Below are 24,954 nucleotides of genomic sequence, written 5' to 3' on the forward strand. Positions count from 1 at the left end.
CATTTTTATTTGGCTATTTTAAAATTTTTTGTCAGATATTCTAAATTCTAAAACTTCTATCAACTTACTGTTGATTTTCTTTTGTTATGATTTTCATTTGAAACACAGGCATTTTTACATTATGTTTTAAGATTCTGGATTATTATTTAAACCTTCTATTTTAGCTGGTTTTCTCCAACACCACAGTAGTAGAAGTAGGTAGAGATGCTGCTGTCTCAACATTGCCATTGGAGGTGGCAATCTGGGCTCCCCACATTCAAAGAGAGGATCTCCTTATAAACTCTGAGTGAGGGTGGGAGTTCCAGACACCCCACATGGTCTTCACTGACAATGCAGTAGGATCATCTCATTACTGCTGGCAATGGTGATAGTCCTGACTTTCCCTAGATCTCTTCTAAGACCATGCCATCAGAGAAGAGGGAGGGTGCATTATTTTCAACTGGGCCATAAGTCCAAACTCCCTACCTGGTTTCTACGTACTGCAAAGGTGGGGGTGGGGAGGCTCACTGATGGGTACTGTGTATGAAAAGTCCTGGCTCCCTACCTAATCTTCCCTGACACCACCATGGCAAGGGTTTGGGATACCCTGCAATAGCCTTGTGAGGACAAAAGTCTAAACTACCCACTCAGTTTCTGTTGGCGTGAGTTCACAGTGGAGGCACAGTTTTTTGTATTTTTGTTGTTTTTTTTTTTTTTTTCTGTAGTATCTGACTAGAGTAGAATGGTTACCTTCTTAGTTTTCTGTCTTGACAGACTATCCCTGTCTTGGCCCACTGGCTATAGTGAGCAGGCTTTTGTTAGGGTTGGTTTTTTTTTCTTTTTTTTTCTATATTCATTGGCATTTCCAAATTGCCAGCTTTTTCAGCTCCAAGTCTGGGGTATATGATGGGGGAAAAAATAAAAAAAAAGAACAAAGAACTCAGGTCCCATGGTCCCTAGCCAGTCTGCCTTCTTCCCACCTCTCAGAGTCTTCTTATGTTTTTCATATATATTTTTCCCCAAGAGTCTGAGTTGTTTTTAGTTATACTTAGGGGGATAAATAGGAAAAAGTACATCTACTCCATCTTTCCAGAAGTGGAAACTTCCGTGCTCGCTTCGGCAGCACATATACAGAAGTGGAAACTTCCCAGCATGTCAATTTTTTTAAAACACACTGTGTAAAGTACAAAATTTTCACAAAGCAAATATGAGTATTACTTCTCTGCATGCTTCATTTTTTTCCTGAATATTAACTCCTCTGTGAATCCTTTCTAAAACTATCCAAGTCAAAATTAATTACTTCTTTCTTTGTGTATCCACAGCATGGCATTTACTTTTCTGTAAAGCCTATAATCATCCAATGGTACCACCATTGGTCATATAAGTAAAACAAACTGAAGATGAAGACCATGGCAGATTCATGTTTGGATTCTCAATGTCTGAATGTCTAAGAGCACACATGTATTACAATAACTCACACAGTGTGGGGAAAATAGTGGAGATCCAATAAATATCTGTTCACTGAATAAGTGAACAAATGAACATTTATTCAGCACTTGCCCATATGCTCTGAAACTCAAGAAGGGTTTGTTAAATTGGACTAAATTATTTCTGCATCTGTCAGTCTAATCAATTCACGATTATTTCTTCCCAAGAGGAAAAGAGAAGCTCATCCAAGGTGCAATTATTGCAGATTAGTACTTTTTCCCAACCAACATTTAATTAATTAGCAACTATTTATTTAAAAACTACACAACCAGAACTATACATGGTACAGAAGAAGTGAAAGTCAAGATCCCTGCCCTCAGAAGTATAAAGTATACTATAAAGACTGAAAGATAAGCAAAAATCAAAGAGTAAATAAATCAGTGAAAATGAAGTATAGGGGAAAAAAGGATATGGGTGATCTGTATCATTAAAAAGGACTTCATAAGAGAGGCATGACTTCTGTCAGGCTTTTAAAGATAATTAAGTTTTAGTTCACTGAGAAGAAAGCAAAAAGTAGGGCATTTCAGGTCTGGAAACAGTAAAAAAATACAAAGACAGAAATAAATTCGGACAGAGAGGAATTCCCTTAGAGGGGATAAAGCTGAAAATCAGAATTTGAAAATGACTCAATTCACACAGCACAGAAGAAGAAATAAAGAAATCACCATCATCTCAACTATACTACAGTTTACAAAGAACTTTATAGGTTTGTAGAAAAGCAGGAAGAAGAAAGACATGAATGGGTGCCTGGGTGGCTCAGTCAGTTAAGCATCTGCCTTTGGCTCAGGTCATGATCTTGGGGTCCTGGAATGGAGCTCTCTACTCAGTGGGGAGCCTGCTTCTCCCTCATCCACTACCCCTCCCTCCGCCCCTGCTAATGTGCTCTTTCGCAAGCTCTCTCTCTCAAATAAATAAATAAAATCTTAAAAAAATAAAAAAAAAAAAAAAAAAAAAAAAAGGGCGCCTGGGTGGCTCAGTGGGTTAAGCCACTGCCTTCGGCTCGGGTCATGATCTCAGGGTCCTGGGATCGAGTCCCGCATCGGGCTCTCCGCTCAGCGGGGAGCCTGCTTCCTCCTCTCTCTCTCTCTGCCTGCCTCTCTGCCTACTTGTAATCTCTGTCTGTCAAATAAATAAATAAAAAATCTTTAAAAAAAAAAAAAAAAAAAAAAAAGAACATCAAGCCAAGGAGCAGTGCATGCTGTTCACTGAAAGCTGTTAAACAAAACTAACCTGTCTGGAATCTAGAAGCCCAGAGCCACATTTGAATTGGTTACCTCAACCAAAATGGCTACAGTCATATCATGGTAGACTATGGTAGCTATGGTTTTTTACTTCTCAGCGTACATCCACATTTTCTCTTTTCTTTTCTTTTCCTTTTTTTTTTTTTAAGATTTTATTTATTTACCCGACACAGAAAGGTCACAAGTAGGCAGAGAGAGAGAGAGAGAGGAAAGCAGGCTCCCCGCTGAGCAAAGAGCCTGATGAGTGACTGGATCCCAGGACCCTGAGATCACGACCCAAGCCAAAGGCAGCAGCTCAACCCACTAAGTCACCCAGGCGCCCCTCTCTTTTCTATTCTTTAAGCTCATCCACCCTGACCCCCACACTCTGGTCTAGGCTGACTGTCAATCACTCCACATCCAAACTACTGAGACAGATTGGTCCAAGTAAGGCCAATTAGAATCTTCACCAACAATGATATATGGTATATTAACTACATTTTCCTATTTTCTATATTCCTCATGCTCTCACATCTTCGGCCTCACTGATCCGGAGGAACTGCCCCTTCCAAGGTTAGCTGATTCACGGACTTCCCTGTGAACACTCCTTTCATATGTAAACCAACCAACCTAAACCAATACCCTCCAGCCATCCTCCAAATCACATTTACAACCTCCAAACTTGCTCTGCCTGCAGTAATCAACCCAGGGCTAGCAACCAGACAACTTGAGATGATCCATATACCTGAGAGCCCACTAAAATTATTCAAACCAACCCTAAACCCGTTTACTTTGTCTCACCCATTCATGCTCACCAAAACTACAATAAAGTCTTATGTACATGACTTCCTTTCACTTCTCTGCCTCCTACCTGACCTCGTGCTTCCTTAGGGGGCACCATTTGGCACGGCATGCCCCTCCTCTTGAGAACTGTAACAGAATAGCTTTCCAAAGGCAATCATTTCCTGATCTGACAGCTCCTCTCATCTGAATAATAATAAAATATATTTTAAAATATAAGGATGTTGCAAATAAAAGTTGTTTCAACACAATACTGGAAGTCCTGCCAGAGAGATTAGGCAAGAAAAAGAAATAAAAGGCATCCAAACTGAAAAGGAGGAAGTCAAACTGTCTCTATTGGCAAATGACATGATATTATATATAGAAAACTCTAAAGATTCTATCAAAAAACCTGTTAGAATAAATGAAGTCAGTGAAGTTGCAGGATACAAAATCAATACACAAAACTCTGTTGTATTTGTATACACTAATAGCAAAATATCAGAAAGAGAAATTAAGAAAACAATCCCATTTAGAACTACATCAAAAATAAAATAAAATATCTAGGAATCAATTTAGCCAAGGAGGTGAAAGACCTCTCTATTGAAAACTACAAGACATTCATGAAAGAAATTGAAAAAAACACAAACAAGAGGAAATATATTTCATGCCCATGGGTTGCAAGAATTAATATTGTTAAAATATCCATTTACCCAAAACAATATACAGATTCAAAACAATCATTCTCAAAATTCCAATGGCATTTTTCACAGAAAGAGAACAAACAATCGTAAAATGTACATGGAAAAACAAAAGACCTGAAAGAGCCAAAGCAATCTTGAAAAAGAAGAAAAAACTAGAGGCATTGCACTCCCTGATTTCAAACTAAATTACAAACCTATAGTAATTAAAATAGTATGTTACTGGCATGAAAACAGACACACAAATCAAAGAAACAGATGAGAAGCCCAGAAATAAAATCACACATATATTGTCAATTAGTTTACAACAAAGAAGCCAAGAATATATCATGGGGAAAGGACAGTCTCTTCAATAAATTGTGCTGGGAAAACTGCACAGCCATATGCAAAAGAATGAAACTGGGCCCACTATCTTACACCACACACAAAAATTAACTCAAAATGAATTTAAGAACTTGAAGACCTGAAACCATAAAAGTCCTATAAGAAAACAGACAGTAACCTCCTAGACACAGGAATTGATGATGATTTTTTGAATCTGACGCCAAAAGGAAAAGTAACAAAACAAAAATAAACAAGTAGGATCATATCAAAATAAAAAGCTTCTGCACAGCAAAGGAAACCAGCAACAAAATGAAAAAGCAACCTACTAAATGGGAGAAAATATTTGCAAACCATATATGTAATAAAGGGCTAATATCCAAAATACATAGAGAACACATATAATGCAATACAGTTAATTTTAAAAAAACAATTAAAAATTATTATAATTAATTTTAAAATGAGCAGAAGATCTGAGGAGACACTTTTCCAAAGAAGATATACAGATGACCAAGAGGTACAGAAAAAGGTATTCTACATCATTAATCATTAGAGAAATATAATTCAAAATCATAATGAAATATGCCTTAATACCTGTTAGAATGGCTACTATCAAAAAGACAAAAATAATTAATCTTGGTGAGGACATGGAGACAAGGGAACCCTGGTGCACTGTTGATGAGAAAGTAAACTGGGGCAAACACTATGGAAAACAGTATAGAGGTTCCTCAAAAAATTAAAAATAGAACTACCATATGATCGAGCAATTCCTCTTCTGAGTATTTATCCAAAAAAATAAATAAATAACTCAAAAAGATATATGCACTCTCATGTTCACTGAAGCTTTTACAATAGTCAAGATATGGAAACAACCTAAATGCCTATAGAGAGATGAATGGATAAAGAAATCAAGGTGTCCATATACAGAAGAGAATATTATTCAGCCATAAAAACGAATGAAATCATGCCATTTGCAACAGCATGGATGGACCTCAACCGCATTGTGCCATGTGAAATAAGTCAGACAGAGAAAAACAAATACTAGATGATCTCTCCTCTATTTGGAATTAATCAATCAATCAAACCAAGATCAAAGATATAGATAACAGACTGTTGGTTGCAAGAGACAAGGGTGGAAAAGGAGGGAGAGAAATGTGTGAACTCTTTGGGATTTGTTTGCTTGTTTGTTTGTTTACTTTAAATAAATGAAAATCAACAAATTAACTATATTTTTTAAAAAGAACCTCTCCTTGCTAAAGGATGTGAGGTAAATGTGTTTCTATCACTGGGATTTGTTTTTTAAATGTTACTATTACGCTTACATTAGCTGCCTCTAAGATCTACCAGAGTAGATTTTTTGGTTATTACTCTACTCCCCAATTCCTTTTCTTACCCAACTTAATCATATACAGTGTCTCTTTGCACCTAGTCCTAAACCTTGCTTTCATGTTTTAGAACCAGATCTACAGTCTTAAATGCCTGCTAGGTATCTCCAGCTATGGATGATTTCAAAGCCTAACTTACATAATCTCTTTTCCCCAAGATCTTTCCTTCAAGGTCCCCTAGTTCTGAAACAGGGAATGCAAATGCTCCAAACTTGACAGGCAGCTTGACTTCCCTTCTTTCTCCCCCCAAATTCTGCACATTGATCTACCACTGTACCTTTTCTGTCCTATCTTAGGGCAGCCCTTGAGGCCTCCCTCCAAGAAAGCAAGAGCAAGGGTCTCTGCCTTCTCGGTTCTCAGAGCCTTCTGCTCATTTTCTTCCTGAGGGCCACTGCAGTTTATTTTAATTTTATGTCTGCATTTCTGTCTCTGACAGTAGATCGTGATTGCCTTGAAAGGAGCTTTGTTTTATGTTTCTATGTATTCTGATTTCCTCCATATTTCAGTGTTTGGAATAATGCAGGAATAAATGCTGGTTGAATTATTTGTATTAACTGCACTAATTACAGTAAATGCGATAGCAAATGAAGACAAAGCAAATACAATTTTAAAAACAGGATTTTCTTGAGTCTTCTGATAGTACAAAATAACAGAAAAATCTGATGAATAGGGTGCTGATTAAAATGGTATAAATATATGAAGGGATAAAAATCTGAGGAACAGTATTTTCCCAGATGGATGAAAATAAAATAAATTTAGAAAATACATGTATTCATAACTTCAAATTATTGGAAGGCAATTATGGTATTTCTGTCCCTCAACCAGACTACATTGAAGACTGAACATTTGCAGTAACTTGTGTTTTTAAAATTATACTTGAGAAAAGGTAAAATAAAGAGCTCACATGTGGGGAAAAAAATGTTGTTTCCACTGAGATTGCCAGGATGTGAATCTGGAGCTTTAGGCACCCATTTTGCCTACTGTATACACAAAAACCTATCTGAAGAATGAAATCAAGCAGGACAGGACAAGCTAAGCTGAAAGATAGACAATTTGGGATAGAGATGGGCCCATATTATATCATTTGTGTCCTGGATCTAGCCATGTCTAAAGCCAGCTATATTCCTGAAGTTTCTTTTTATAATCTATAGAAGTTATAGATGGATTGCTTTCACTTACAACCAAATGTTCTGATTCAACGTCACCAAACTTATCAACTTCCCCCAAATCTCTAAGTTAGAAAGAGGATTTCCCTCTTTCTGTGAATGAAACCATAATTGTCCCTACCATTCAGGCTCAAGAGTACAAAAGCATCTATTTATTCAGTCAGCCACTAAATATCATTATTCTATCTTCTTACATCTCTTCCTTTTGTCCTTACCAATAACATTTTCACCACTTTAATTCTGATCTTCTTTATTTCTCTCACTTAGCAATAATGTTATATGTAATACATCTGAATTATCACCTTCTCTTTGAAATCTCTTCTTATCTGCCCTGGCCAAAATAAACCCCTCACTCTGCTTTTTCCTCTCCTTTTCTACCTTTCTTCACCCCCACTCTCCTACAACCATCTTGAGTCAGCTCAGGTACAATCATTTCCAGGATGCTATACCTAAATTGACTTCTCTTCTCACAGGTGGTGCCGAATGTCCCCTTCAATGATATCCCTACACACTATGCTTACCTCCTTCAAAGTTTACCACAGCCTAAGTCAAAATTAACCAAATTATGTCACTAGCCTTAAAAGTTTTTCAAGGGAAAGATCAATGTTAAATGGATTATCGGTCCAGTATGTAGTAGAAGCTCAATAAATGCTTTTGAGCTTTTAAAGTGAATTGTGTTTCCTTCATCCTTGTGTCTCCATCATTCAGCACATGTGCAACACAGAGTAGCAGCTAGATTCTGGTTTGGGCTGGATACGTGAAGAGTCTTCTGCAACAGGCTGAATGTGTCCCCCCAGGAAATTCAAATGTTGAAATCCTAACCCTAACATGATGGTACTAGGAGGTGGGGCATTTGCAAGGCCATTATGTCATAAGGCTAGACCCTTCATGAATGGGATTAGTGCCCTTATAAAAGTGATACTACAGAGTTCTTTTGTTATATTGAAGATACAATGAGAGGTTGGAAGTCTGCAACCCAGAAGAGGTCCTTCCCAGCCATGCTTGCACCATGATCTCAGACTTCCAGTCTCCAGAACTGTGAGAAATAAATTTCTATTGTTTATAAGCCACCCAGGCTATGACACTTTGTTACAGCAGCCCAAACACAGAAGACACCTCCTCATCTCCAGTCTGACTATAGTTCTATCCACCCAACTCACCATTAAAGATTAATCTTGGCTCACAACCTTACTTGGTGGTGATTCCAAAAATGCTTTCATTAGCACCCTAGATTGCCTTTGCCTTTCTTCCTCACCCACCTTATTTCTCAAAACTAAGTTTGAATTTTCTCTGTGCTTGCTTGCTCCGTAATACCACCATCAACATTTACCTAATCATACCATATGTCTCCATTATAATCTAAGGTTGTCTGATCCCAGCCGGGTGTTCGGCATTGCTTGGCACCTCTCACATTTATCTTCAGCTGACCCCTATCAAATTCCCCCACTGCAGCTGCTACAGAGTTTTTCCACTCTTCCTTAAGCCCCAAATTCCACCCTTATTCCCCACATGCTCCTCTCCACATGTGAAAGATCTCCTCTTCCACATAACTCAGGATACAATATTACAACCATGAGATGAGGCTAGGCTTTCTTCATCCTCACCTCAAAACTTTTCTATCCTTTTATACAGCCCTTCTCAGCTCATGCTCCAGTGAAAGAACTGCACACCCTCCCTTGCAAAGCCAAATTCTCTGTTCATACTATACCAATGATTTAATTTTTCTACCACTCTTTGGTTCCTTCTCTTCACCACACAGAGTGCTTCAACTTCCTCTTTCCAAAGAGTTAATATTTCATTATTACTTAATGTTTGTTGAGCATTTACAATGTGGCAGGACCACTGTAAGCAGCTCACAGCAATTATTTTATTTAATCTTGACAATAAACTTTGATGTTTTGGGTAGCATATCCCCTGTTTTACAGATTAAGAAACTGAGGCCTGTATTGGGAAATTTGCTTAAGGTCACACAGCTCTCGATCTCCGTAAACAACTCGAACTTTTCTAACAAGTGTTCTAAATTTAATTCTTCTCCCTTATTTCCTGCCTCTCTTGCTCTGTGTTTCTGTGTAATAGGTCCAAAACCTGCACTGCCAGGCCAATCACAGCAACTTACAGCTGAGCGTCTCTGTTCTATCAACAAGGACAGAACATCCATCTGTACACTGTACACACAGACGCATACAATAGCTCTACCACAATCCTTCAAAATACACTTGTTGAAATGTTGAAAAAATTAATCCAGCCGTTAGGAGAATGATATTTAAAAAACAAAACACTACATAGCAGCATTGCCCTTTTCTCTTTCTCTCAGCTGCCATCACTTTTATAAATTTCCAAGCACAAAGTGTTTAGAATTACCCAAAAGAAATGAAAGCACCGAGGAGGTTTCCCTGGGTTTGAGAAGCACTCACAGCCTCAATATTTTTCTTCAGTTTCTTAACCTAATCCCCTGGTCCACAGTTTTGGCACAGGTCCCATGGCGTTCAAGAAGAATTCTGTTCAAAACAAGAGGGACAAGATCAGGTCCAGAAAGGAAGAGCTCGCAACATTATCCGCTCAAGAGCTTCCCCATCAGAAAGGCCAGGCCGACACCAGGTCAGCTGCAGAAACAAACATTTCTTCCACTGACAAGTGTTTAATTGGACATTTTGAAAATCCAATGTCATGTATGCAGATGCAAATGTTTGAAGAGTTGTTTACAGTGTCGTTTGTGCCAGACAGGCCCCAATGCCAAGCCAGCACACAGCCTCCCATTCTTCTGCTGGGCTCGGCTTCTAAAGATGTCTCAGGGCTCCCTGAGCCTTGTAAATTTCCACATCCACAGACTTATCTCTGTTTCCAAAGCAGAGTCCTTCTTCACCCTTCCATCCTGGTCGCTCCTTCTTCTGACAATCTTTGCAACTGCCTGCTCTAGTTCATAAGGCTTTGGAGAAGTGATTTGTGAAGTGATTACTCCAGCTCTAGAAAGTATAGTGTTGAAGTTTTAGTCATTGTTGAAAAACTAACAAAGAAAATGCCAGATTCTAGATCCCTGCCCAGAAATCAGGTCTTAGGTGATGCAATTATTTCGAGAATTAGTCAAAAATAAATATCCTGCCGGGGCACCTGGGTGGCTCAGTGGGTTAAGCCGCTGCCTTCAGCTCAGGTCATGATCTCAGGGTCCTGGGATCGAGTCCCACATTGGGCTCTCTGCTCAGCAGGGGGCCTGCTTCCCTTCCTCTCTGTGATCTCTTCCCTTCCTCTCTCCTACTGTGATCTCTCTCTGTCAAATAAATGAATAAAATCTTTAAAAAAATAAAAATAAAATAAAAAATAAAAATCCTGCCACTTGTTTTACATTTGATAAGTTCATTTCTTATGCAATGGTCTTCACTGTATAAAAGCCATAAAAATTGTGATCGTTTATTAATGAGTTCATTCACTTATTCACACTACAAACATTGATTAATTACCTACCATGCCTACAGCAACTGCAAATATTTCCGATATACAGAAAGAAGGATATGTCATCCTTGGCCTCAGGAAGCTAGTGAAAGAGGACGGCAAATAACTGTCATACGTAAGGAAATAAATTCTCATGTACTTAACAATAAAGTAATGATAAAGTACAGCAGGATTATCACAGGAGAGAATAAGGAAGAAATAACAGAGAAGATGGTATTTCAGCTCAACCTTATAGGATAGATTCATTTTCATTGCTATATAGTGGGAAGGGTGTTTCTCATTAAAGAACAACGATGAGCAAAGGTCTGAACATTTATAATATATTCCCCAGAAATGGTAAAAAGTCTAGGGAAGCTGGGGTGTTATAAAGCACTAGGAAGAAATTTAAATACACACACGTGCACACAACAAGTATATTTCCAGTCTCTTTTCACACTTACTCAGGGCCTACAGTCAGGGGGTACCTAGGAATGAGTATTTTTTAAACTCTTCCCAGGTCATGATGTGCACTCATGAGACTGGATACATATATATACAGAATAAATGGAGAAATACGGGAGGTGTTACAGGCTGAACTGTGCCCTCCCCACCCCCACCACCAAAATGCATACATAGAAGTCCTGTTCTAACCCAGTACCCCAGAAAATAACTATATTTGGAGGCAGGGCCTTTAAAGAGATCATTAAGTTAAAATGGGGGCATAAAGGTGGGCCCTGATACAATCTGACTGGGGACCTTACAAGAAGAGAAAATTCAGACACACAGATAGACCAGGGATATGCTGAACAGAAAAAAGCTTTTGTGAGGAAACAGCAAGAAGAAACCATCTGCAAGTCAAGGAGAGGGCCTGGGAAGAAACCAAACCTGCCAGCACCTTAATCCCAGACCTCCAGCCTCCAGAACCACAACAAAATAACCTTCTGCTGTTTAAGTCCCCGAGTCTGTGTATTTTGTGATGGCAGCCCTAGCAACCTAACACAGGAAGTGAATACACCATGAATGCACCCAGATTTTTAAGAATCTTAAATGCCATCCTAGGTGTTTAGACTTTATTCCATAGGCAATTTCTCCAACCTGAGGCCTTTTGAAAAGGGAAGTAATATGATTCAGCCTATGATCCAACTCTTGAGGCAGAGTGGAGGATAAAGAGGTTTAAAAGATTCTGCCTGGCAAAGGCAAGAGACAATATGGGGTATGACTAGGGCAATGACAGAAAGGATGGTAAGAGGGGGAGACAGAAAAATTTAGGAGCTGTAACTGATAGCCATAAACAGCATTTGCTGGCTTATTAATTTTGGAGGATGAGGAAAAGGGTTAACTCCCTTTTGAGCCTGTTCTGTACCCTGTATTTCAGACACATCATATTACCTACAATCCCACTGATTGAGGTCCCATTAACCACAGGACAAAACACAGAGAGAGCATATTTGCGGTTGCAACTGATGAGTTAAAAACCAGAGAAGAGAAATCAGAGAGAATTCAAGTATGGAGATGAAGATCTCTTGAGTACAAAGGAGCTCCTTAAAGCCACAGGTTAAGGACATCATTGCCCTCACTTCGGATTTCAGCCCCAAAACATAAGAGCATGAAAGTCATCAGTCCTGTCCTTACACAACAACAAATGAAACTAAACAAACTGAAAACCAACAACTTTCCTGGGACCTCGCAGGGAACTACAGATGCAGAGTGAACCACCACTCTGAAATGCTGAAGAGACAGATAAAGCCCAGATCTGATCTACTCACCTGGAGCAGAAGCCACCGGAGCCATAAACTGGTAAGGATACCGATGTGGTCATTTGGATAGACTGCTGGACACTGAGTCTGGACTACCATGACAGTGGGAAACACGTCAGGTCACGGTGCTGGTCAGGTTGAGGGCACAGGGGATTCCAACAATTTTGGATAATCATAAAACAAGTATGACAAGGGAGCAAAGACAGAAGGGAAACTAAACTACCAACTAATAACTAATAAAACAAATAACAAAGTGGCTGATATTGACTGAGCACTTACCATGTGGCAGGCCTATCCTAAATATTTACATTTCTTAAGCCTACAACAAGCCTGTAGGAAAATGCACTATTTTTCTATTGCTACTGTAACAAATTAACACAAACCTGGTGGGTTAAACATCATAAATTTTTAAACTACAGTTCTGTAGGTCAGAAGTCCAACACAGGACCCACCAGGAAAAAATCAAACTGGTGGGAGGGCTGCATTCCTTTTAGCGGCTCTAGCAGGTAACGTTTGTCCTTCCCCAGCTTCGTGTGGCCACCCACATTCCTTGTCTCATGGCCTCCTTCCGCCATCTTCAAAGCAGACAATATTGCATCTCCCTAGACAGTCTTCCACAGTCCCATTTCCCTAACTCTCTGACTCTTTTTCTGCACCTTCTTCCACTGGTAATTGGGCCCACCCAGACATTCCAAGATGACCTTCCTACTGTCAGGGTCAGATAATTAGCGCTCTTAATTCCATCTGCAACCTTATTTTTCCTTTGCCACATAATCTATCACATTCACAGGTTCCAGGGAATAGGACATGGACACAAGCAGTTATAATTATTATCTTCACGTTACAAATGAAGAAAATGAGGCATAGAGATCCTATGTAATTGGTCCAAGATCATACAGGTGTTGGTGGCAGAGCTGAAATTTGAACACAGGAAACTGACCCATATGCTTAACCATTAAACTCCAGAGAACATGGGCGCTACTGAGTGATTTGTTTAAGTGGTACCCTAAAATTTAGACTGAGTAGGTAATGAAATGTCAGAATAGTGCAGACTGCCAGGATTTGCCCTCTGCATCTCAAAGAACTTAACTAGGGTTGGTGACTCTCCAACGGCCCCTGGTTTTCTGTAAACTCTAGCTCAGAAAAGCTAATAAAAAGAAAAACCCTATAAAAGCACAGCCAGATGTTTGAGATGGTAAACTTTTCAATATAATACACATGGCATTAATGATTTACAACACTTAATCAAATATAACAAATGCATCTTCAGATTAGTCATAGATAACACAGACCCAATATATTTTGATCATGGTAACAGAATCTCAAAATGATGTTCTGGGCACAAAAAGGATGAATATATATAAAGGTGGAAGATGAGTATGTGAGTGCCTTGACAGCATCATGAAAGAGAGAGGATATTTTCTTTCTGTCATTTCAACCTATTCCTAAGCTAACTGAAAACATGGGCTAAACCAGAGGACTGAGACACTAGGCCAGCAAGACTCTAGAATTCACTGCAATCTCCATTTGACTTTTTTCCAACAACCTTTCATAAATGTTCCAAGGAATAAATGAATTTTCCACAAATAAGAGAATATATGTATATCCATATATAATAAAAATAAGAGAGATATAATGTGTACATATATATCACACAAATATATATTCACATATAAATAATTATATTATCTTATTAAGTGTGTCATATTATTGGAACTTCTTATATCCCTGTTCATCCTTGTGAATTTTATTCTTCAACTTAATTAGTTAAATTATTCAAATCTTATCATTTGTCTTTTGTGTCTACTTCATTTACCATCTAACAACAGATCTTAAGACATTCCTTTTTTTTATTAAGATTTTATTTATTTGTCAGAGACAGAGCACATAAGCAGGGAGAGCAGCAGGCAGAGAGAGAAGCAGGTAGGACTCGATCCCAGGACCCTAGGATCACAACCTGAGCTGAAGGCACACATTTAACCTTAACCATCTAAGCCTCCCAGGCATCTCAACCTTAAGGTACTCCTACAAACTGGTCATCCTCTCACACTTCTGACCATTTCCTTTATATATTTTGAGGATAAGTATCTCTAAAACGCTGGCCCATAAAAAGTCACAACTCTTCTGTTTTCCTTACAGCTTTTATTTTTCATCAACATAAAACAACCTAGATCTCGTATAATACTCTTTCCTTGGAATTATACCTGATTTCATCTTAATAATGATATAGAATTCAAGGCCCATAAGAGTCTCTGGTTTCCCTAAGTGGGCCCATTCTGTTTCCATTTACACTCATGACTGCCTCTTATGCGTCCCACCATCAGACCAAGGCAGTGGCAGTTGAGCTTCGCCCTACCTAATGTCCTACTTGTCCATGCTTTGTAAGCAGTAAAGGATTCAACGGCAAATCATTATGTGCAAAGGCCTCTAGTGATTAATGGATCCAGTTCCAGATCCCCGTTTCTTCCATACATGATATTCAAGTAAGTCTTCAACATATAATACAATCAACATAGACGCAGCGTCCTGCCGATCGATGCGTCTTGCTTTAAGCAAACCCCATATTTCAAAGTCTGGATTTCTCTAGACAATATATTAAGTAGTGATTAATTGTTCACTTTTTAAAGGGGTTATTTACCTCATGGAAGATTTAATCGTAAGACATATTGTAGATTCTCCTACCGCAGTGAAAGTTCATTAGATTTCCACAGATATTCTATGCAACCATTCACGACCATCCCCACAGTATACAGCAGAATTGGTGCTAAAGATGCTTCCTATCACTGCCTCCCTCCTGAGAAATCTTGGCTTTTTGGCCTTCAAATATCACCTGCTTTACTTTTACATGATGTAACATAATGGGGTGTGCGGGGGGATGCACTACAAAAGGTCAGAGTTTCAAGGCAAAGCAAGGCTCTGATACAATACACAGAGCAGCTGAGTGGAATTCAGAAGGCTCGGTGCTCTTGCCAGCCAGGGGAGCCTGGGCAATCTACAGTCTGCTTAATACCCAAATTTGTAGTTTCTAAAAGAAAGGTAATTGTGCCTGGCTGCACCTACTTCTGAGGGTTCATATAACAATCAAATGTAAAAATCCTTCTTAAATATCAGGTGGAATGCTAATATATTCTTTTTTCCAAGCAAGTCTAATGCCACAACACTGAAAGAATGTTGTATCAATCTACCTTTTTCTTTGGTCACAACTATTTGTCAGAGAACTCATTAAATGTTCAGAGAGTTCCTCCTAATCACTACCCTTCTCATTTTATCTGACTCTACCTCTTTTATTCTTCCCTTAGTTCAAAGCCTCCCAACACTTTCTCTGCAAAGTAAGATCAAACCCTTGGCCCAGCACCTCGGAACAATCTCCTATTTGTCTCTTCCTGACAAGCTCAGGAAGAGAAGAAACCAAAGCGTGTGATATTCTTACCATTAAAGAAGTACCGTTATTTGGAAGAGCCAGCTCATATTTCTTCTCTGTATTCCAAGTCTCCCTACACCTGTGTGAACAGAGATCTGTCCTCCTGGCTACACTCCTGCAATTTGCTTATCTTTGTTCCTCTGAGCCACTCCTGTCTAGTCACTCTATTTGGGTTTCTTCTGATGGCTCATAGTAATCCCTTATGCTCTGAGTGTCCAGCTTCTTCTCCTTCCCAGGAACTTACATAAGAATTGGAGTTCCAACAAACACATGGAATACGATGCAGGGATCATTAGCCAAGCCCAGTGCATTTTTATTTTTGTTTTTGTTTATCCTTCTTTTTAAGAGATTTGTCGAATTGATTTTTCTTTTCAGACTGAGGACCCGTGGTGACGTTCGGCAGGTCTCGACTGTATGATGTGGCAGTGCAGCCACAGCCAAGGCTGTTTGCCAGGAGTCTCCCCTGGCTGTTCCACAGTTGCCTCCACTCACGGTCTTTCTCCTAAAACCTCCTCATCTCATATTAGTCTCTTCAGTGACATCCCCACTCTCCCAGCCAAGCAAATCCCAAACCTCCACATTATTTTCACCCTTATTTCCCATATCCAGCCGGTCATTAAACCCCGCCTTCTCTACTACCTGAATATCCTTCAAACCTGTGTTAGTTTAGACCCTTGCCCTATTTCATAGCAACGGCATCCTCATGGTCTTCCAGCCTCCTGGCTTTTCCATCTCCAGGTCCCCCAAAGCATTACTGCTGGAGCTATTCTCAAAAGAAAATCCAATCATAAAACTCCTCTAGTAAAAATTCTGCTTGGAAAAAACTCTGAAACAGGTGATCCATGCTGTGAAAAAGTCAAGATAACATGGCCCCACTCTCACAAGACCTCTCTACTGCAGCCACACAGAACTCCCCCCCTCTCTCTCTGGGAGGGCCACGCTCATACCCGCTGCCTCCCAGTCGTTACCAACGTGGTTCTCTCTGCTTGGAATGAATATCCTTTCCCCTCCTCTTGGCCCTCAGCCTCCAAAATCAAGTTCAAAACTCACCCGCCCTCTGAAGTCTTCCCCATCTCTAACCATATGTCTTTGCTAGGAGAATGAATGCCCCCACTGTAACATCACCCTGTGATGTAATTATCTGTGGAATGGTCACTTTGCTAATTAAACTCAGTATGTTGTTCACCTTAATCTGGCACATAGTATACACTCAATAAATGGCCACTGAAATGAACATGTGCTAAATAAAATAATAACTAAAGAAATATTCCAGAGACCTAGAAGCACATGGGTCCTACTTCTTGGCTGCATTAAAGAAACAGGGCCCAGGAATAAAGAGAAAGGACTAATAATCTGACTGAATCAAACACATGAATGGGCTGTTTGTTTTTAAAAGCTAAGTGGTTTAGGGAGGGTAAGAGGAGAAGAAAGCACATTTTAAAGCTGTAGCTCCAGGGCAAGTAATAAAAATTGTTGCTTTAATGTTTTTTTCATAATATTGTAAGCAATGGGAAGGTCTATTCTATCACACCAGCCTTCCGGGCAGAAAGTTTCAGCCTCCTGAGCTAAATCAAACTGGCATCTTCTCTTAGTTTTTCAAGCAGCCACGATAGGTCTCTGCCTTCCATGAAGCTAAACTTGACTGACAAAGACGGAACAAAACAATTTCCCACTTATTTTACCGGCCCTTCTTTTCCCTCCCTTGCTCTCATCAATTACTTATAAGGGTGCTACATTCTTGTCCCTAGATTACAGGAATATAGTCATTGTACTTTTTCTGTAATAGGAGTTGTTCTTATAAAGGAGGCTGGGAGGCAAAGCCTAAACAAGGACACAAAACTAGCACAGGAAATAATAATCTCTATACTCATAGTTCAAAGCTCTGAAGCTGATGCTAGCTCTTGAGGTCACCCATTTTACACTCCTTAAATTGGTTAAATCTGAACATGTTTAAAACTAGGATGCATATGCATTTAGGTCAAAGTATCAGAGTCTACCAGAGTCCCAACAGAATTCAGTAATTTTCAAAATGATATAACAACTGATTTTCTATAATTCAGTCTTAATCATTCCCCCCCTAAGCTCCCACCCCAAATCCATTTACCCACATTGCCCCAAACTTATGTATACATATCCCAAACATACATAGAGACCTCATTTTCTAACACCACACAGACTCTCTTAGCAGAGATTGCCTATGCTTCTGGCAGAAACCGTGCCTCCAACTGTCTATAATTTGAGTACTTGACTTTCCCATTTTCCAAGCAGTTTCTATTTAGGAAGGTTGAATGGGGATGGCAATAGTACCTAGCTCTTGGGTTTGTAGTAAGGATTAAATGGGGCAATATAAGTAAAAAGACTAAAGATAACAGTGCTTGCCGCATGGTCAGTGCCCTATAAATATCAACTTTTGTTACAGTCCATGTGAACAACACATGACCTCATAATTGGCTCTTTGGGAAAAGAGTTCAAGAAAGTTGGTCTTTTTCACCAAGTACCACTTTTGGACCCATTTCTCCCAACAGACTTGAAGTAACTGAAGTAGGTAATATTAATTTTCTTTTACTTAACACGTTTGGGACTTTGTGTTTGTTAAATGTAGCATGCAAAAAATATTTTAATATGTTTGTAAAATGACTTTTTAAGTGCTATTAAAAAAAAATCTCTAAGGCCCTTCCAGCTCCAAAATGTTGTGATCTATAATAACTAATTTCAAATGCATGCAAATTAATAGTGATACAATTCCCCAGATACACTGGAGATATATGGCACTGTCAGGCTGTGCTGCATTGGAAACAAGCTAGACCCAGACCCAGGAGCCTCCGGCAATGCGGAGGAAAATCTTGCCTCTCCTTCTCCCTACCAGCCCCGAGTCTATTATTCTCTTCTTGAGCTCCCAGATTCTTTTTCAGCAGATGTGGAGAAGAATAAGGAATGAGCTGTAATTTGCAGAGAAGAAAGTAGGGCCAAGATTCTACAGAATCCCGAACAGATAGGCTGAAGTGAGCTGAATTCCATGAAGTCATGGAATATATCTCACCTTTAGCCGTTAATGAAAGAGAATCCTAGAAATCTAATTCAGGAAGGGAATTCACCAACCCTCCCTCATCTTGGGAGATTAAGAAACTGAGACCTAAAAAGATCAAATGCCAAGTCTGGAACTTTTCTGGAACTCAAGTCTGGAAACCTGCAGAGCTGATGTGTTGACCAATAGTATTAAAGCGGTCTCAGCCTATGTTACTTCCAAAGCATCTGCAGAGATAAAAGTCGTTTTCCTCTCTGGGCTACATTCAGCTTGCTTCAGTCACTCACAAATCAGCTAGTACCTATCTCAGGAAAACAAACAAGATTCTTCCCCAACTTGAATTCAAGAGAAATGTCTGATTTGACAAACAAGTTACTAAAAGCTGAGTCATGTATTTCTACCTTTTGATTTTACCCTTATCTTTCAGAAATACAGTAAATACTATTACAGTGACAAGGATTCTTCAAAAGTCCGCAGCTGAAAACAAAACACAAGCAAGAAAAAGACTAGGCATACCTCAAGCAACACATTTACAAAAATCTACCCAAACTGGAAATATGAGGGGGCGCTTCTGGTGCTTATTTTCTTTAAAAACAGCAAAAAATAAAGCTCCTTGCAAGTGAATGGCTCGGTTTACATGAGTGCAACACTAGCACAACTTTTTGGAAAACCATCCAGCTGTAAGCCTGGGTCTTCACTGCCTCCACTCTGCATTTGCCTTCCTTCATGGGCACTCATTCACTTACTCAAGGCAATTCTATCCTGGGCATAGGCTCGCCCCTTCAGTTGCTTAGGGCGTACCCCCGAGTCCCTCCCCAGCCAGACAGGTTCTGCCTTCCTAGAACCCGGGAGTCTGAGCGGAGCCTAGGCGTGCACCCCAAAAGCGAAAGCACAAGGTAAAGGCGGAGAAACCCTTCAGAGGAGCTCGGCTAAAGCGGGTCCGGAGGCCTAGGGGAACCGGGAGCCCGTTCCAGGTCGGGGGTAGGGCAGCCCCGCCGCCTGGGGCTGGGCCCCGACGCGTAGGGCGGGGGTGGGGGGTGGGGGAGCCGCTCGGGCCCAGCCACGGCTGCGAGGGCGGCCGTTCCGTCGCGTCCTCCTCCCTCCCGACGCCGGCGCTCGGCTTCCCGTTTCTGGGCCCGGTCCGCCCTCGTCACGGAAGCCGCACGGCCCGCCGGTCTCCCGTGGCGTCCCAGCCCCCGCCCCCGCCCCCCAGCCAGTCGCTCCCACGCAGGAGCGACTTCAAAACCATCCCTGCGGCCCGCAGTCGCTCAGCCCGCCCGCGGGAAGAGCCCGGGCCTCGACCCCGCCGCGAGCGGGCACGGGGGTGCTGCGGCGAACGCACCTGTGGGGCCCCTCGGTGGGGGGCGGCGGCGGCGGCGGTACCCCGGTACTCCGGGCCAGACTCGCGGCCCCGCTTTCAGGTGGCGGTGGCCACACTCCGGACGCGCCCGCCGGGAGCCCTCCGCGCCGTCTAGTGACTGCGGCCCTGCCCCCGCCCTGCCCCCACTGCGCTGCAGCGCCCAGGCCTGGCGGGGCGGGCTGGAGGGGCTGGGGGGCAAGGGAGCCGGGGGGCGGGGGAGGGGGGGAGTCTACAGGGGACTACGGCGGAGTGGGGGGGGGGGGTCACGGGGGCTCGCTAGGGGGCCTCTGAGGCTCAGGTGACTGGAGGGCTCACCTTAGTTCTGGCGCCCGTCGGAAAATTGGGTTACTCGCTGGGCCCTCGGCCCCTGGCCCTTGCTTGTTTATGGAGGGATGGGGGAGACTCAGGAGAGTGTTTCCGAAAGTGTGTAGCCTCAGGTCAGGGGAAACACTTGGCAGAGGTGACGGGTGCTTGAATGAGTGGCTGTGCAGCTAGGGGAAGGACGGGGCAGTGAGGCTGAAAGAACATAACAGGTTAGGGTCTGTCTCTGAGCCTGGCAAAAGGAAGTCTGGAAACCCCATGCTTTGATGACGGACACTGATTCTTAAACCGTTTTTTATTCTCCGGAGGCCGGGGTGGCTCAGTCGTTAAGCACCAGTGCCTTTGGCTCTGGTCAGGATCCCAGGGTCCTGGGATGGAGCCCCGCACAGGGTTTCCTGCTCAGTAGGGAGTCTGCTTCTCCCTCTGCCTGCCTTTCCCCCTGCCTGTGTGTTCTCTCTCTCTCTCTCTCTCTCTCTCTCCCTTCCCTCCACTCTGGCAAATAAATAAAATCTTAAAAAAATAAATAAACCAAAAAATGTCGTTTTTCTCCCATTTGGCTCAGTGTAGGATTGCTAGAGAGGCGGTGGTGATGGTCATGGAGGACATGACCCAAACTGGGAGATACAGAAGAGTCGATTCTATCAATTTATGCATTATTTGTAGGAGGGTGCCCCAGAACAAAAGACACTCATCAGATCACCTGGTGTAGTTATCTCAACAATTCCCATGCATTCCTGGTCACAGAGTGTGTGCTCAAGTATTTTCAACGTTTTGTGTTTTGATAAATTTTAATTTCTTTGTTTAACCACACTCTTATCAAATACAAACAGTTATCTTTGTGAAACACGGAGCAATTCAGGTCTCTCCTCTTAACCAGAAAAAAAAAAAAAAAAATCTTTTAAATAAAAAAAGAAAAAAAACACATGCTTCCTGGGGGAGAAAGTATAAAACGTGCAATGTCCATTTACCTATATACGCATAACCCTCAGTTAATAATCTCTATCAACTTTTGTTAACCCTGTTGCCCATGGAATAAAGTATGAACTTAGAGACATTAAAGTTTCCAAGAAGTTCCCCAATGTGATCCTGGCCCACTCTTGCAGGTTCATCTCTTGGTGCTATATCCAGACTCACTGAATTACTTTTTTCTCAAACTATCTGGGGCAAGCGACAAGTTTTATAACTTCTAATCAGTAATGGACTGTTATTTTTGTTAGATACATTAAAAACTTGCTACAGGGTCACCTGCTCAGTGGGTTAAGTGAGTGGACTCCTGATTCTGGCTCTGGTCATGATCTCAGGGGTCATGAGAATCTGTCTCCCAACTTGGGCTCCCCATTAAGCAGGGAGTCTGCTTGAGGATTTTCTCCCTCTTGCTCTACCATTCCCCGCCCCTCAGCTTGCTCACATTCTCTCTCTCAATTAATCAATCTTCAAAATCTTGCTCGAAAAAGTAGAAACAAGGCACAAAAACTACAAGCCCCACTTTTCATTATGAGTATACAACAAGTATACAAGTATAAAATTCCTCCATCAATTTGTTTTTGTTTTCTTCTAACTTCTGAATATTTTCTCTCAATATCTATATTTATCTCATTATGGAACAGTTCACCAACTGGCAGTGATGATCACACTTTAACTGGCACTGACTTGCTATTCTTTAACTGTGTCAGATGCTTTTCAATTCCTGGGTCTTTTCTCACGTTATTCCTTTAGTGCCGAGCAAAGTCCTTCTCATTCAAAGTTCATCTCGTAAGGTAATAGTAATAATAGCTTAATATTTATTGAGTGCTCTATGCTAACTAAGACTTTTCATGCATTAACTGTGAATTTTTATCAACCCTCTGAGCTACATGGTATTATTATTGTCACTATTATTATTATTATTATTATTATTATTATTATTATTATTTCCGCTTTACCAAGCGGGACATTGAGGATTAGAGAAGTCAAATCACACAACTAGTAAGGTGCAGAGTCAGCATTCTAAGCTGAGCCAGCCTGATTCCAGAGCCCATGCAGTCAGCCACGATGCTGGGCCCTCCTCCAAAAACCTCCCATCTGCTTTGGAGTTAAAGTTAATCAGTCCTTACTTGTACTTCTACAATATATTTTTCCATGTTGGTTTTCTTTCATATCTATTTCCTATACTAGGCTTTAAGCTTCTGACTACAGTGACATTTGTGTATGTCCATAGCTCTTAGGGTTGCTTTCTCCAACTGGAACACCTTTATGCCCTCAGTTCTGCTCATAATAACCGCTGGAAAATAAGCTCCTCCTTATCTTCGTATTACCATATCTTTTGTTACAATTATTTATGTCAGCATCCCTGGTAGGCCATAAGTACCCAGGACATTCAGCTGTCTTATCAAAGATGTTTTTATTTATTTAATTAACAAGCATTTTCATAGCACTTATGATATGCCAAGTACTGTTCTCAGAGCTTTACAATCTCATAAACAGCCCTACAGGGTAGGTATTATTTAATGCCCGTTTAACCCAGGAGGAAACTGAGGCAGAGGGAAATTACTAGTAAGACGCTAGGAAGCATTCTAAGCCAGGCAACCTGGCTCCGGACTTGATTTCTCAACCATCACCAGGTGGTCTTCCTGCTGAAAACACTTCAGTGACTTGCCCTCCTCTTAGGATAAAAGGGAAACTCCTGAGTCTTCAAAATTCATTGTGGCCTTAGCTCTGCACCTGCTTCTTCTGCCAAGCTTCCCAGCTTCCTTCTAGCCACACTGTCCACTCTCCTTGCTCCTGAAGTTCATACTCTTTCTGAACACAGCACATGTTGTTCATTCGGCCTGGAATGCTATTCCCTCACCTTGTTCGTTCTTCAACCCAAAGTTATCCTTCTGATTTTAGCTCAGGAAAAATCTTCTTAGACTAGGCCAAATATCCTCTGACATGGTAAAGCATTTTTTGTTTTTAACATAATTATTTTATATTTTATATGTGACTATTTGACTAAGGTCTGTCTCCTCCTTTCAACACTATAAGCCCCATGATTCGAGAACTATCCGACTGTCCCACTTTTAAATCCTCAGCTACTACAGTGGTATCTGACACGGAGGTAGCAGTGGGTAAATATACACTGAATAAATGAAGAAATAAATAATAGTCAGAGTGTTATGAAAACTTAGGAGGATCACAGTACTGTGCTGCTAAATATTTACCAACCAATTAAAAAAAATTAAAAAGACCTGATTCGTATCATTTGCCAGCTTCTATTGCGTGAATACTCCCTCCATGGTCAAGAGCATCACACGACGCTGGACGCTGGAAATGGGAAGTCATGTGAGCACTTGACTTTGAGGGGTTGTACCGCTTGGCTCCAGCACCATCATTACTACACCAAAGTAGTGGGGGCAGTGACAGGCCCACACAGCCCAGGAAAGCTGCTCAGGGATCGAAGCTGGGATTTGACATATGAGTAGAAGACAGGATTGGGAGGTAGACACATGTGTGGCACAAACAACTGACAAGGCCTATGGGGGTTGGAGAAGGAAAGGAGAGTTCAGTGCAGCTGCCCTGTACGTTGGGAAAGAGTGAATCGTGGTAAGGTTCAGACTTTTTCCTTCTGGGAAGCACCACACTGGCTTAAGGGGGTCAGGGCGATGAGGAAGTTAGCATTCTGGAGAGATCACTCTGGGGGCCGTTCCCAAAGGGGCTGGGTGTAGTATAGCCACAGAAAAGAGATGCTGATGAACAGAATTAGGACAGAGATGAAGAGAAAGTGTGGATAGCTATGAAAGAGGGCCGGAGAGAGGGTATTTTGCACGGAAATAGGGGCAACAGCTCAATCCGGTCGTGAAAAGACCAAAACTGCCACCCTCATTCCAGGAGGCAGGACCCCGCGCGCCAGGGAAGGGAAGCAGACAACAGAAGCCAGTGTGCCCTGTGCTGGAGACCCAGGCGCGGGTCTTGATGATAAGCATAGACTTTAAAGACCGGAAGACTGGGCATGGATTCTGATTTACCCACGTTTTAGCTATAACCAGTCATTTAAACTCTCTGGGTTTTCAGCTTTCTTCTCTGGGGGGAAAAAAAAAAAAAAAGGCAAGAAAGAAAAAAGAGTACAATAAAAACACCTCCCATGGCAATTCTGATGATAAAATGAGAAAATGGATGTCAAGGTAACTTTCAGTGTATGGCACAAAATAGGTATGCAACAAATATTTTAAAAATTTAGCAGGAAAGAAAGAAATAAGTCAGGCACCCCCTCGTTTATGAACAGTCTTCACATGTGAATACGTGTTCCCTTGGGAAAGCTGAACGGGTACTAGATGGGGTGACCAATAATATCATCCAAACTGAGGTAGTTAGAGAGTGACAGGAGGTGTTTTCAGTAATTACACCAGAACAACAGGAGCGTGTGGTTATCTTAGCACTCGGACTTTCCAAGAGGCAGACAGGCATGGAGAGTTCTAAGTCACCAGTTTCAAGATCAGAGCATCATATTGTCTCCTTCCAAACATTGATTTGCCTGAAAGGTGTCTTTTATAATTGCCTTTCTCCTGCTTTCCAAACGAAAAAAATTCCTCTCGCATACCCCATGCGTCTCGAAAATGCATTGCCCTAAGGGAAAAGATGTCCCAGAA

At 41.3% G+C, this 24,954-nt stretch overlaps 1 protein-coding gene across 3 annotated transcripts in view; it reads right to left on the reverse strand.

Moving 5' to 3' along the window:
• Nucleotides 1-20,151, reverse strand: part of CPQ (carboxypeptidase Q) — a 448,436-nt gene extending 428,285 nt beyond the window's left edge. For all 3 annotated transcript variants that reach the window (XM_059165969.1, XM_059165968.1, XM_059165970.1), the window contains exon 1: nt 20,012-20,151. The gene's annotated coding sequence lies outside the window, so the exon portion shown is untranslated. The remainder of the gene's footprint in view (nt 1-20,011) is intronic.
• Nucleotides 20,152-24,954: the final 4,803 nt, after the last annotated feature.

This window comes from Mustela lutreola, chromosome 3, assembly GCF_030435805.1.
Source record: "Mustela lutreola isolate mMusLut2 chromosome 3, mMusLut2.pri, whole genome shotgun sequence".
NCBI classification, from domain to species: domain Eukaryota; kingdom Metazoa; phylum Chordata; class Mammalia; order Carnivora; family Mustelidae; genus Mustela; species Mustela lutreola.